The sequence below is a fragment of the Lactuca saligna genome, chromosome 5 (assembly GCF_052625555.1).
Source record: "Lactuca saligna cultivar CGN05327 chromosome 5, ASM5262555v1, whole genome shotgun sequence".
Classification (NCBI taxonomy): domain Eukaryota; kingdom Viridiplantae; phylum Streptophyta; class Magnoliopsida; order Asterales; family Asteraceae; genus Lactuca; species Lactuca saligna.
Genome location: NC_136421.1, coordinates 225,588,701 through 225,604,668, shown reverse-complemented (window position 1 = coordinate 225,604,668; position 15,968 = coordinate 225,588,701). Strand labels below are relative to the sequence as shown.

The following is a 15,968-nucleotide window of genomic DNA, read 5'->3' as shown; positions in this document are numbered from 1 at the left end:
CGTTATGTTCATTACGAGTTTGTGGTGATGTCATTTTGGCTCACCAATGCTCCAGCAGCGTTCATGGATCTCATGAACCGGGTTTGCAGGTCGATGATGGATCGGTTTGTGATTGTTTTCATTGATGATATCTTGGTCTACTATAAGACCAACGAGAGGCACGAGCAACATTTGAGGGAGGTGTTGGAAAACTTGAGGATGGAGAGACTATATTCCAAATTCTCTGAATGCGAGTTTTGGTTGCGTGATGTGTAGTTTCTAGGGCACATCGTCAACAAAGAGGGTATCTTGGTGGATCCGGACAAGATTGAGGCGGTGATGTGTTGGGAGGTTCCGAATAATCCATCCGAGATTTGGAGTTTCTTGGGCATGGCGGGGTACTATCGGTTATTTATTTAGGATTTCTCCAAGTTTGTAGTACCTTTGACCCGCTTAACCGAGTAGAGTGTGATCTTTCGGTGGGGTCCAGACCAGCAATTGGTATCGGAGACCTTGAGATAGAAATTACGTGAGGCCCCGATTTTGGCACTACTTGAGGGTTTAGATGATTTTATGGTGTATTGTGATGCTTCTATTTCGGGTTTGGGAGTTGTTTTGATGCGGAGGTGAAACATCCCAAAAATACAAGTCAAAAATTTTGTTTTTAAAATCATTTAGCAACCATAATATTATCACTACATAATCAAATCATCAAACATGTATCTCAAAATCTCATAAAATTTGTCAACATATAAATATCTCATATAAAATATCAAAGTAAGCTTGTAGGCTACTAAAAACTGTGGTGAGTGTCATGCCATCAACTCGAGCCCTTCCCTTTGTTAGCTGAAGTACCTGAAACAAAAACTAAAATTGTAAGTACGAAGCTTAGTGAGCTCCCCCAAACTACCAAATACCATACACATATAACATGCAACTAGGAGATACGGGCCCCGCCCACACAAGATTGGGCCTATCAGCAAAGTCAAAGTTAAAGTCAAAGTTGTCAACATCAAGCCTCTATGTAGTGGCCTTCCATTGGCCACGTCATGGGTACAAAACAACAAAACAATCGACTAATCCCCCAATCGCCACATCGTGGCAACCCAAGGTCACGTTGTGGAAACTGGTATGAACAGCTTAATCAGGTTAAGTTGCTTTCTCCCAATTCCAAGGGATCCAAAGCCAAAATATGATCCTTCCCAAGGTCTTGATGGATAATGTAACGTCCTAAAAATACCGAGTTAGATACACTTGTTTATTTATGAAATATAAAATATACTTGTTTATATAGATACACTTTAGGAAACTATTCACAAAGAACCTTTAGCCCAATGTTTAAGGAGTCGAACACCCTTAGTTAGGTTGTGAGTTGGAACCTTGTCATTTTCTTTATGTTTTGAGTTCAAACTCATTTTTGTGTCCATTTCAGTAATTTAACTTTTAAAAACCTAAATAAGTCAAATATAAAGGAATTAAATATTACTTGACTCACTTATTAAGACGTTGGGGCTTTGAACAAGAGGTCATGAGTTTGACCCTATTTTCTTATAAATTTATAATAACAAACAAATAACAACTTGGATTATGTTAGGACCCTTATGATTTGATAAGTCAAAAAGTTGTATATCAGCGGTGACTGCAATACTATTGATGGTCATAGGGGTTGCATCCCTGATGACGTTAGGGAGCTTCACAAAGATCTTTAGTAAATCAAGCCTAAAGAAATAAGATAATATCCTAATGTTTTTAAGATCGGCTTGCTAGAACAAAAGACTTCCATTTTGTATGGGATTTTGTTTCTATGTTTATCTATCTTGTATGCTAGGATAGATCAATGATTGTTTTGAAGACCGACTTGCTATAGTGGCAGATCAAAACATATGCAAGTAAACCAAGGAAGTGTCGACATTTCTAATTCTCTATTGTAGTCTGATGAACCATAGTGTCATGAAAGCTTTATTTTTTCGTAAACAGTATGTGTAAGAATATATATATATATATATATATATATATATATATATATATATATATATATATATAATCTCATGTATAATTTTTTTTTTTTTGTTTTTTAAGTGTATTTCTTGTATAAAATATTTTGTATTTTTAAGAGAGAAACATACTATCTTTTGTATAAAATGTTTTGCTTTTTTTAAGTGTTACATGTGTGATTTGATTTAAGTGTTTATGTATATATGTAGTTTAAATTGCAAGAGAGAGAGAGAGAGAGAGAGAGAGAGAGAGAGAGAGAGAGAGAGAGAGAGAGAGAGAGAGAGAGAGAGAGAGAGAGAGAGAGAGAGAGAGAGAGAGAGAGAGAGAGAGAGAGAGAGAGAGAGCTAATTCTTTTATTTTCCTATTTTTAAAAAATAAAATAGTTTTAAAATAATTTAAAAAACATAACGAATAAATTAAAAAGGCAAAACCATCCTTTTAATTTTTTTTTTGAACAAAAACCACGGAAAATTCGTGATTTGGGACCTACCGTGCGAGTCAAAAACTTTTAAACATTATCTATAGTTTTTGTGAAACCACATGTTATTCGGTTTGGTTTTCCGGTTTTCGGTTAAAACGGTTCGATTTTATTGGTTTTTTTTACATTTTAAATCTAATCATAACCAAACCAAATAAGGTTCGGTTTAATCGGTTTCGGTTTATTCGGTTATAGTTTATTTGATTTGGTTTAACAGTTAAACCGAATAAAATTCAATACATAAAAATAAATATTAAATTTAAAGAAAAAAGGACTTACCAAAGTATTACCAAAAAAGAAACTACATTAATATATAAAATATTATATTCAAGTTTTCAAAATAGATCAATATAATTTTAATCGTACAATTAAAGATTATTTGGTTAATTTATTTTTGCTTTTTATACAAAATATACAACAACTATAACTTTATAATTGTTAATAATTAAAAAAGTATATATATATATATATATATATATATATATATATATATATATATATATATATATATATATTAAATAGCTTATTCGGTTTTTCGGTTTAACTAAAACAACGAAAATTTAACCAAAAACCAAACCAAATAAGGTATCATTGTTCGGTTAACCAAACCAAATTAACCGAAAACCAAATAACCCGAACCAAATAAACCAAACGTCATTTGGTTCGGTTTCGTTATTCGGTTTTGGTTTTTTATGACACCCCTAACCACAAAGACCAATTTTGTAATTTGTCTTTAAAAAACGTATTATATTTAAATTTATCTATGTTCCGAAGTAAATTATTTTAATGTTTTTTTGTTTAATTTTACATATGTTCACACATATAAGTCGGGTAACATATCGTAAAATTTGTTCGTTAACTAAAAAACATAATTGTTTACGTGTTTATTTTTATTTATGTGTTAATATAATTTTAATGTAGTCAGCTTTTCGATGTATTCGATGTAAATTTAGAACTGGTGTTCATTAATATAAAAAAATTACTTGTTTTTTATGTACGTAATGGTACACAGACAAACTTGAATATAATATATTTTTTAAATTGATAAAAGAATTATTATATGTGACATGACTTTTACGTAACAAACGTATATAAAATTAAAAACTAAAACTAAAAGTAATTATGTTGAAATGTAGACAAAACTCGAAATTAAATCGATGCATGCAAAAAAAAAAAAAACAAGTAATTTTTTTAAATAAATTAACGAATAGAAATTTTATATACATGTCGAAACATTAACCACCTTTAATTTATACCATCAGATATATAAAAATAGGCACGTAAAAAATTAATTTTTTTAGGTTAACAAACAAATGTTATTAAGGAAAAACAAATTATATATATACTATAGGGATAAACATGAAAGTTTAGAAAATGAATGATGTGAAAATAATACTTTACAAAATTCAAAAAGGCTCAAAATAACATTATTTTAAAAGTAAAAGGACGGAAAAAACCACAAACTCATAAACATAAAATATGGATAAAATTACATAAATGGTAACTATAATTTTTCTATGGTCACAAACTTAAACGTTGCTATTTTAAAAAACCAAATTACTTCATATTAACGGTGGTAGTAAAAATGATCAATGGAATTTTTGGATACTACAAAGAATCAAAATAAATAAATAGATAAATAAATAATTAACAATAATTAAATTTGTGACATTTAATAAATAGAGACTATTTATGTAATTTTGCTTTTATATTTTTATTTGCACATTGTATATTCTCGCAATGGAACTTGGAAGAGGGACCATTCGTAGGTTTGTGACACATAAGCTATCAATCCAAATCAAAGTTTTAATCAAGCATAATTCAAATAGTGATTAAAGGTGTTTTCTCAACACCAAATTACTTTTGAATCTTTTTATGGCCCATATGATGTCCCAACAACAAATCATTTGTGCTTACATAGATGCTTACGCCATCAAACATAATAAGGTTAATGTTTTATAAGGTCACCTAAGTATTGAAAATGTAACCATTAAACATATAAATTTGAAAAAAAAAATACCATTAAAATGGCTCAAAACATGTATCAAATTCGTTTAGTTTACAATAAAATAGTCATAGATGAAAATACGCATATCTTTAATTAGATTTTTGGTCAAAACATAGAACTTAAGTGCTTGCTAAAATTTAGAAATAAAGAAACTTAAGTTTTATATTCATTTTTATATAATAAGATTTATTATTATTATTATTATTATTATTATTATTATTATTATTATTATTATACTTTTACTTTTATATTAAAACGAAAAGTATAATGATCATATTATATTATTTTTAAATTAATTTGATGTAAACAAAACCAAATTGGTGTGGGTATGCTTTATATGCTTTTACATCTTGTGATAATTTTTCATTTTTGTCACCTATCGGATTAGCTCATCCGTCTTATTATACAATATACATTATTCCGACATAAAAGATAAAGCAAGGTAAATTGAAATTCACACCATCTTTGTCATTAAAACATGGTTTTCTCCCATCTAATATCTCAATTTTTTTAACAAATTTTATTATGAAATTTAGGTGGTGTTTATATAATATACATTATTCCGACATAAAAGATAAAGCAAGATAAATTGAAATTCACACCATCTTCGTCATTAAAACATGGTTCTCTCCCATCTAATATCTCAATTTTTTAAACAAATTTTATTATGAAATTTAGGTGGTGTTTTGTTGTGAGTTTTTCTTATAACAACTTAATGTTATTAACCAGTCAAAAGCTATAATCGGGAAAAAAGCAATTACAAACCATTAATAATCAAACTTAGGATGTGTTTAGCAAACTAATGATAGTCGAAAGTTGCAAGCTATTACTTTTAAAAATGATAAACCGTTTCATATGAGGTTGTCCACATCAACCGTTCACGTAAAATGTCAATTGCAAAACATTAGCGATATTTTGGAAGTGCTAGAATTTGAACCCCAGACCTTTGTGTATTCACTGCAAAATTGTAACTTCTATACATGTAGAAGGTCAGAAGCTTTAAAAGTAAAAAATTACATAAAAAACTTAAAACTTAAAAGCTACTTAAAATAGTTTTTAGATTATAAGTTTTTTGTTTAGAATAAAAAAATTTATACTTCCGAACATTCTTTATTTATAGATTTTTCTTAAAACTACAAACTAAAAGCTCATAAAAACTTTTAAAAACTCATCGTCGAACATGCTAACCAAGAATTTCGGTTGACATTGTCGATTATAGATTTCATCATGTAATCCATATATGATTATTTATCAAAAAATTGTTTGAAAGTTAAATATTCTATTACAACTAAGCTCTTAAAGTTTTTTTTTTACAATACCTCTCTATTTTTATGATTACTCTTTCTGACAAAAAATATAATATATGTTACTATATGTATCTACTCTCCTAACGTCAATGATATCAAAATGGGTTTCATCAAATCATATTATTACTTACCTTAAATTTGATTTTGATTGAGTTATTTTATTATTTTTTTTTTTGGTTTTTTTACTTTATTATTATTATTATTATTGTTATTATTATTATTATTGTATAACTATTTTTTTTCTAATTACTTATGGACCATTTATGTAAATTACTTAAAAAACTAATCAAATGACACAATGTATAATTTAAACAAGAATCTTACCTTTAACAACTGAAATATAATTATTAGATACATTCTTAATAACTCGAGGGAGACATAGATATATGAGAAAATCCAGGGGAAGGGAGGGGGGCCATCAACAGTTATGGTTGTTTATCTAGCTGTTAGCAAAAATATACATGCTTAAGCAAACAATATTAAAAAAAATATGCCCCCCCTTCCCCCCTCGACATCCCTACCCAAACCATACCCTACCACCGTTAACTCAAGATCCCATAGACATAGTAATTCTATGTATGCTTCAGATTAAACAGAGACTAATTGGTTTGAGTTTAATCTGGAACGAAAGAGACGTGTCATGTATTTGATTCGAGAACCTTCAATATCCAACTCATACTTCAACCAAAAACAACCAATATATAATTCAAATATCCTTACGAATGAAATTCCACATAAATTTAACACATTAAAGATGTAATTAGAGATGAAAATTGTAGATTACTGGCTATTACTCTTTCTCTTGGTCATTATCGATATTAGATTTGTTCATATGTATACAAAAAGATATTAATTAGAGAGTACATAATGATTTATGGTGAATATTTTAATACAATGAGTCACTCGTTGAATTTATTGAAATTAGGTTCTACGACATTTGAATATTAGTTGATTATGAAAGACATTATTATTCTCATTGCTAATATATATAATGCTATCATTCGTTATTTAAGCAAAAAAGGTTCTCAAACATGGTTCCTAATTTGGTATGACCCACAAGACATCTCAAATCATGCATTTGTGTGATCACCTACATGCATGATAACCATTTTATAATAGTTGATCTACAAGGATCTTATCTCGTGTCTATTGTTTTATTATATTTATGTATATACATATCATAACTTTCTGTTGTTTGAGATACCTTGTATAGTGCTCAACTGTCCCAAGGTTGTTTTTTTACAAGAATGGGGTTGTTTCAAAGGTTGTTCCAATGCTATTTTCATAATGTATGACTATAACATTCGGTTAAAATTAGTCCACCAAAAAAATGCTTTTAAAATCAAAAGGAGTGTATATTACATCAAGTTAATATCATACATAGCAAAAGTAATAGTACATGATCGAGTTAAGTTTACAATTTATAAATGTCACATTAAGTTTTTGTTTCAAATACATCCATTATGACTACTGCTCCACAACTTTTCCTCGATCCATATGACTTGTACCTGAAATCATGAAACATCAACAATGAGAAGCTTAAATTCTTAGTGAGTAATTTATCAACATATGGTTAAACTCAATAAGTCAATATATAACTATTCTTAATAGTATACTCAAATCAAGCTTTCTTTATAATCCACTCGTTTCACATCTTTAGAAATGATTACAATAACAATCGTTATCTTTTGACATAATAATAGTCTTTACTCAATAAACCCAATCATCTATCATGTGTATATAAGTCTCATATTATCATCATGGAAGTCTCAAGAATAACTCATTCACATGATATGATTTATTCATAACTCAGTCTGTCATGTAATTATCATAATCTCAACAAATATTTCTTTCAAAGATCTTATACATAATGTAACGCATTCCTTTTTCATGAGTTCACCATGTATGATTCATATACTCAATCAATTTATATCATGTATCAACATGAATTATATGATTACTATCTAATAATTCCACAATCTATAATAAAGAGATTCAAACTCTATTTATCAGACTTATGAATCAAATCAAGAATTACTCACCTTGTTCATGGCCTATTTGGATGATACTCCAAGCTTTTAACCTCCTTATCTATAGCTTTTCCTTGATTCTCTAATCATAATCAACTCATATTCATAAATGGTTAAGTTAATTAAATGACTTAGCTTATATATACATATACATATATCATCTCTTTTAGGTAATAATGTTATCATTTCAAGCTTACATAACTCATACATAATTAAGTTGTCTAACACTCTTAAAGGTTTATTTTCATCAGTTATGAACATCAAATATATCATCTTTTTACCACCAAATGATTTAATTCATTAAGTTATCTTCTCTCTCTATATATTCTTAAGTCCAAAAATTAAACTTCCATTTTAACTTCTACTTTTCATATAAAAAATTCATAATCAATTGAATAAGTTGTAATTAAGCTATATAACATCTACTACTAACTTAATTTCATCATTCACATTCAAACCCTTCACTTATGGTTTCGTCAAAATCTTCAAAATCTTGCCCTAAATCCAAGTGGGTGTGTTAGGAGAAGAAAATCTTACCTTTCCACCCAAACAAAGCTCAAGTCCATAAATATCACCAAGAATCGGACTCCTAGGGTTTATGTGTGTGAAATAGCATCTTAGAGAGTGTTCTTGAGGTGTTTTTACAAAATGATCTATTCAGGGGTCGTACTATTTTTTTAAACCTGATTCAGTGTCCACGTTGTATGACATCGCCAATTTCACTACCAGAAAAGACCGGTTTATTTATGCTTACTTAAAATTAGAGTTTTATGTCTATCAATTGCCATATCCAAGATTAGTTGTATGTCGGTCTAACCATAATTATGCATAGGTGTACAGGCTATGCCTAGTTGTGGTTCAACCCATAAGTTGTGCTAATCTAAGATATCGTATTTGAACTAAGTTCTTGAGTTTGGAGTTCCTATATATATTTTATTGTGTTTAGGTGTTTTCTCATCGAGGGATCGAGTTTATAAAACTATCTATTTGAAGTTTTGTTTGTATTTTATTAATTCTTTTTTTGTACTTCAAGACAATCAAATAAGGATTGGCTAGATGAGAAGTGCCGGAGGGCAGGACCATTTTAGCATATAGTCGTTCTGAAATCTAACAACTCAAACGATAGTTCAAATTAGTCACCTTTCTCGTAAGTAGTATATCAATAGGATAATTAATAATAATACTTTTATAATGTAGGTTTGAGGAAAAACCTAATCAGAGTATAAGCCCCTATGCTATAGTAGTAACCCCTAAGGAAGTAATAGTTCGCTATAACCAATAACTCTGAGCCTCTGATACTAATCTGTCACACCCTCGGTCGGCGTGGAAATACCGATATGTGCAACGTAAGGATATTGGATCACAATCATAGAACGTATATTGAACAATACAAAACAATATGAAACATAAACATAACTTTCATTATGGATAAAATATTACATCAGAATATGATTCTGAAATACTAAAATTTGGTTACAAAAGGTGCCTTAACAACTAGGCGTAACTATAACGATAATAAGTCTTTGGTAGCTTTATTGATCAACCGCTGCTTTTGTTGGTACATGCTTCCATCTTGCGGTTTCCTAGGAATACATGTAGTTTTGAAAATATCAACATAATGTTGGTGAACTCACAAGTTTAAGTGTTATATCTCTTGAAATTACTTTTTATGTGTAACTTTATTAAGTTATAAAAGTATTTTGATTTAATTTATTAAGTATCTCCTAATAGTATTTTACTATTTCTAGATACTAAACTTTCGATAATTGACTTTTTATCACATACTTCATTTCTGTTTATGTTTCCCCTATCAAATTGAGTACCATATAATCTTATCTGTAATATTACTAACACATATTGTTTATTTTTTGTATTCCACAAGTATGCTATTAGATAATTCTATTATTATATTTTTATCCTAGAAGTATGCTTGCGTAAAACAGTACTTCTGTTTATACTGATTACATTTTTATTCCAGAAGTATGTCTGCATAAAGTAATACTTCTATTTATAGTGATTATAGATCTTTCGTATGCCAAATTAAGTTGGGAATACCATCCAATTTTAATGTACATAACTGTTTTGCTTTATTAATTTATTTACTATTTAATTTTATTAAATAAATATCTTCAAAAAAGCCAAATTGATGAAATGGTGACATAATGTCTAACCAATATACGCGAGGAGTGACGATGTAATATAATTTTCTTTGATATAATTTCTTTCTATAATTATCCATATATATACTAAACATTATATATATATGGAAAACAAAAAAACCCTAAAAATCATAAAAATGCATCAAAAAAAAAAATACTTAGAGATCAAAAAGCTATTTTTTGATTTTTTTTTTTGAAAAAATCGCAGGTTCTATACAAATTCACTGAAAAAATTTTGAATTTTTTTATTAAAAAAAAAATAAAAAAATTGATTTTTGTTTTTCAACGAATTTTAAGAAAAAACTGCGATTTTTATAAAAAAAATTCAAAAAAACGTTTTGTGATCTCTTAGTATTTTATGCATTTTATGATTTTTAGGGTTTTTTGTTTTTCATAGAACCTAAACATATATATATATATATATATATATATATATATATATATATATATATATATATATATATATATATATTAGGTCAGGTGCTAGCTGATTGTTTCAGTTGATCAGGGGAAGTGAATCAGGAACGACAACTTTTGTTGTCTCTGATGTATCCCGATTATGAGAATGATAGCCCTTGTAATTATGAATGATTCTCAAGATGAATTGATGGTTGGTGATTTGTAGGCGAGGAGTGTGGTAGTCCATTTGTTTTTAGATAGATAATAGGTGCTATGAATGGACCGTTATAACTATTGCATGTGCATCTACATATGATTCTTGATTTTAGGGCAATAATGCTTGGGAAGTTTCCAAGATCTCCACTTGAGATTCGTAATCTCTTTAAGCTTGGTTGGTCTTTATCTGGAGGATCATCTTGCGTTGTGTTATACATTCCAAGACTCAGGTATGGTATGCATCTGGTTGAGCCGATTTTAGATTTAGTCTGTTATAGTTTAAGTTGGTTATAGTTTGAATCCTAAGTGAGGGAGAACTGGGTATTTCTGCTTGGGGGATCATCGATCTAATCGAGTTTATGGCTTCATAATAATGGATCACAGGAATCTATGGTTCAGGTATGCGAGACTTTGGTTCAAGATTTGGTCGAGACGAGGGTGCAGAGCAAGTTGTCATTAGATCTATATGCTCAGGAATACATGAGTGGTCTTTGTGGCAAAAAGCTGTTGGACATGGAGCTCTTTGTAGCTAGTGGTTCCTTTCAGGAATGCTAATGAGTAGGTCAAGAGGCTTTTGGGTCGCTCAGGTTGAGTATCGATCATTGCGAAATTTGTCAACTTGTTGTATAGATTACAATCTACAATCTAGGATGGGTAGTTGTTGATCGATCAATCAACTTCGGAGTTTGTTATATGCAGTTCATCATGGGCTTTTTCAATAGTGTATTGGGTAGTTGGATTAGTTGTCAATGCATTCTTGATCATTGGTCGTTTCTTCATCGTATTCGAAAGTTTCAAGTTGTATCACTTGAAGTTTAATGGATGCATCAACTTATCATCAAATTATGTAATGGGTACCATCAATTGTTGGTTATGGAATTATTATTCATAGCGGGCTCGGGTTTGGCAGTTGTTCTTGGTTATTGGGAGTTTGGATGTCGGGGCGGTGTTGTTTAGTTTTTTAGTTGTGACTTTGGATCTATGTAAATTCCAATTTTGGCATGTCGTGCCAGTAGGGTTGGTATTTGGATTTATCCGACCAAGGTTTTATCAACATTTATGGATAAATTTGGAAGTTTTATTGAGGTAGTTACGTATTGTGGTATCTGTTTAGTTTCAATCAAAGTGTGGGATCTTGTTTCGGTCGTTCATTAGAATGTTTTTGTTAACGGTTAAGGTTTGTCATTTTGTTAGGTCTAATGGTACTTCCCCCTTTGGGTAAGGTTGTGAGGTAGAAGGAAAGCAGTAGATCTAGGGATAGTTATGTGTTTTCCCTTGGCGGTGTACATTATAGTAGTGCATCAAATATGGTTATGAGGGGTGTATGTGGACCGAGTAAGACAACATGAGAACACTTGGTTCGAACTATTGGCATGTTTCTTATTTGGTTTATAGCCTTTGAATATGAACAAGAGGACAACCACATATCGCATTCTCTGGTTGTGTGCGACCATAATTTCGTCCGATTTTGCATTAGTAGCAGCCTGTTTAGTGAAAGGAACTGCATGTTATATAAAGGTATGGCTCATGTTGTGTTGATAGGGATATTGATTGGGTTACTTCAAGTTGGTGGGTTGATGGTTGAGTACCTATAGGCCCATGTGGTGTTGGTCGTGGGTCTTGAACACAATGATTGAATGACGGCAAGATTGGCATAGTATCATGAGCTTATCATTCTAGTGGTTAGAGGGTGTCACAATGTATCATGAACCAGTAGTTGTATAACTCATATGGGTAGGACTTGATAGTCATTTTATGAAGACTCTTAGGTGTCATATCGTCAGTCTTATTGGTATGATTAGGTGTGGGAACATGTCATGGAGCCGGAAGGCTCAGTGACCAGCTGGTTGAGTTCATGTGGATTGTAACAATTTGTTTTATTTGATGTAATAGTTGTGCATCGAAGGTAACTTGCATTTGTGGGTCATTACTTGCTTGGGGGATATTATTAGGAGTTCACTAGAGATGGGTTTTGTATCTAAAACTTTGGGTCATGAGGTTTGTTGATAATGTCTCGAATGATTTGTCAAGTGGTTGTATGTAACGCTCACAGATTTCGGGCTAGTCAATTAAATAGAATAAGCTATAAAAATGACTTTTTGATAGAATGTTATTTAGGATAAATAACCTTAAACAAATTTATAGTGTATGTGACAAGGGTTACATATATATAAAGAATGTTGAAATCCGACTTCGTATGAAAAAATTATGCTTCTTCGAAGTTTCACGATTAAACTGACACGACTTTGCGTATCGTAAAAAATGAATTTTCGATAGATTACTTTTTAGCCTAAGTGATCTAAAAGAAAGTCGTAATAATCTTTAAACTGAGAGCGTGCATATAAAGAACGTCCAAATCTTACAAAATCATAGTAATCTTTAAACCGAGAGCGTGCATGTAGAAAACGTCTAAATCTTACTTCGTAAGAGAAAGTTATGATTTTTTGAAGTTTCAGTGCAATAATATGGAATGTAGAAAGTGACGTAGAGATCGGTTGATTGTTAGGAAAAATAATCTAAATGAAAATTGAAGGTCTCACACATATGGTTCCATCGGCATAAAGACAGTCGAGAACGGATATCATATGAGAAAGTTATGAATTTTTAACGGACTTTAACAGTCTCAGCTTGTTAAAAATATAACTTTAAAAATAAATTAAAATTATCCGACAGAGTCTAACATGAAAGTTGTATATCTCGTCGAGAGCTTTCTGGGGATATAAAGAACGTCAAAATGGAGCTTGTATGAAGAAATTACCGCATTTTGAAAATCTGGAAATTCGAATGCATATGAAGTGTGTCGCGCGCACTGATGACGTGGCACCACGAGAGGGCGCCACATGGCATGGTCGGGAGCCAGTTCATCTGAGAGACACGTCGACACGGCTCCACAAAAACATGGCATGTGCCTCGATAAGATCATGAGACGTGGTGTATTCTAGAAGAATGCGAGATGAGCGAACGACGACGTGACACGTGGCACGAGGCTGGAGGAGCCAGCAAGGCAACCATGTGCAACGTGCCCTCAACCTTGCACGGCATGCCTCAGCTGGATGGCTATAAATACCTCCAAATTCTTACTCATTCTCTCATAATTCCGTCATATATCTCATTAAACTCTCTAGCTCTCAAGATGGGCTTTCTTCCTAACCTTTAGAATATTTATTATAGTCTCGAGAACTCTAAGGCTGGCGAGAAGGAGTATTGGGTCGAAAATCTGTCTGCATATTTTCTTGGTTTTGGATAAAAGCTCTGTAAGTTAAGCTACACTCTATCACTTTCAGTGTAATTTATATTTATGGTCATATGTCGTTATTATGAACTATAAATAAGATTTATTACTAATTCCAAGTCGTTATACTGATTGACTACATTTGAATTATTGAGGAATGCCTTGTTCCTTTGTAGCTACTTTGCATTGTATACGATCACTAGTGAATATTTATGAGTTTTACAACTATAACAATGTACTTTGGATTGTGGTATATTTATCCCCAAATTTGAACTCTATTATCGTTTTGTGATTTTGATAAGGTACGGGTTTTACATTTGGATATGATTTAAGTTTTCAATCATATTTAAGGTCAACAATGTTTAACCTTGGAGTTGTACTCACTAGGCTCTTGATAGATAGCCTAAACCACTTGTTGATAAACTTTTGCAGGTTAGCAAATTTTGGTAGATGTATCAGAGGATTAGCAGTTGTTCGACATTTAGAAGACTGAGAATGTTGTTCGTAACTTAAATTGTGGTTTTGATATGTTACAGAGACTCACGCATGTTTTACAAATCAAACTTAACTCTATTTTGAAAATTTAAAATTTAGGATCGTTTTCTGTAAACACTACTAGAAAAAAGACCTTTAATGACGCGCTTTTTACGACACGCGATAATTAACGATACGCAAAAGGACGTGCCCTTAAAATAGTGTTATCTCTCCAAAAAATTTAAGTATTTACGTCACGCTTTATTGCGTGCCCTTAATTTAGTGTCTCAAGAAAAAAAATTAAAAACACGGAGGGCGCTTTATCTTAAACGCGCGTCGTCTGTACCTGTCGCTTTATAATTTTAATGAAACGCGCTTTTAGTAGACAAGGGGGGAAATGAAATCCCAAAATTTTGAAAACCCGCCTTTTTTTTCTATCTTCTATCTATCTTTCATCTTCAACCTAACAAGGACGAGCATTGCACTCTTGATTTCCCTAACTGTTTGCGTGCCCTTCCTTTCCCTCTTGTCTCTCTCGGTCGCTACCTAGGGTTTTTATTGAAAGCTTGAATCGATCGACTGAGGTAACCAATGGTCAAGCAAATCGGGAAAGGGTTTTCAGTGAAATATACTGTTACTCTTTGAAATCGGTTCTAATTTTCGTGTCCAACAGCTTTTTGCCACAAAGGGTTTTCAGTGAAAAATCCTATCATCATTGCAGAGGAATTTTCGTGTTGCTTTCCACCATTTGTGCTGGACAAGACCAATTTTCACTAGACCAAGCTTTGAATTGGAAAAAAAATAGTTGTGGTTAAACTTGGTTGTTGGTTCCATTGAAAATATTAAGTCGGAGGTTGTCCTAAAAGTTGAAGGTATTGTTGTTGAACTTATGAAAGGGGGGCCTAAAAGTTGAAGGTATTGGAGTTTTCATAGATATTCATGAATCAAATTCTTCATTTGTTTCTTTTTCTCCCTTTTGAAACTTAAATTCACAAAATTGCAGGATTAGTGGTAAGATTTTGCAATTGGAGAGTGTCACACAGTCAGAAGCCATGAGGAGGCGGTATCGCTACTTGAGCCATTTTTCTTTAACAACCACGTTTCAGGTATGCTTCAAAGCTTGCTTAAATAAACAAAGGAAGCTATGGACCATATTCTTCAGCAGCCCCTGCTGGTTATAACCCTGGTTCAGCTGCCAATTCCACCTCTAATGAAGACCTTGGTGGGTCCCACTCCTAGTTTAAGGAAACTAATGTTTACATCACTGGCCAGCAGGTTCGTTTCATTTTTTCTACTTCACATTTTTAATTTTTAATTTTGTTTTGAGTGCTTGAATCACCCATTATACGGATATATTTTCACAGATAGAATGAAGATGTTAGCCATACTTGTATCAAACTATTATGCACATTTTCTATTTTTTTTTTTAAATATTAAGTATCTCTGGGTTATATGAGAAGGAACGGGACATCCTTATTAAGAAACACATGGTTTTCTATTCTACTTCTAATAGTCATTTGTCTACAGAAGCTTAGTTATGTTGGGATTTATTTAATCTTGACAGGTTTATTTAATTAGTATGTTAGTCTTTGTTATTTAGTAAAGTAAATACTTTGGGTCTTCAATTGAATGGGTCATGTGGACCAAGTATTAGGAGCTGGAAAAGGGGAAAAACGTGGGCTTGTTCTCCT

The 15,968-nt window shown here is 31.4% G+C and overlaps 1 long non-coding RNA gene across 1 annotated transcript; it reads left to right on the top strand.

Annotated features, from left to right (window-relative positions):
- The first annotated feature begins 15,049 nt into the window (after positions 1–15,049).
- On the top strand, positions 15,050–15,623 carry LOC145047148 (uncharacterized). Its single transcript, XR_013682122.1, has 3 exons — positions 15,050–15,192; positions 15,281–15,383; positions 15,470–15,623. It is a non-coding gene; the product is annotated as an uncharacterized LOC145047148 (long non-coding RNA).
- Positions 15,624–15,968: the final 345 nt, after the last annotated feature.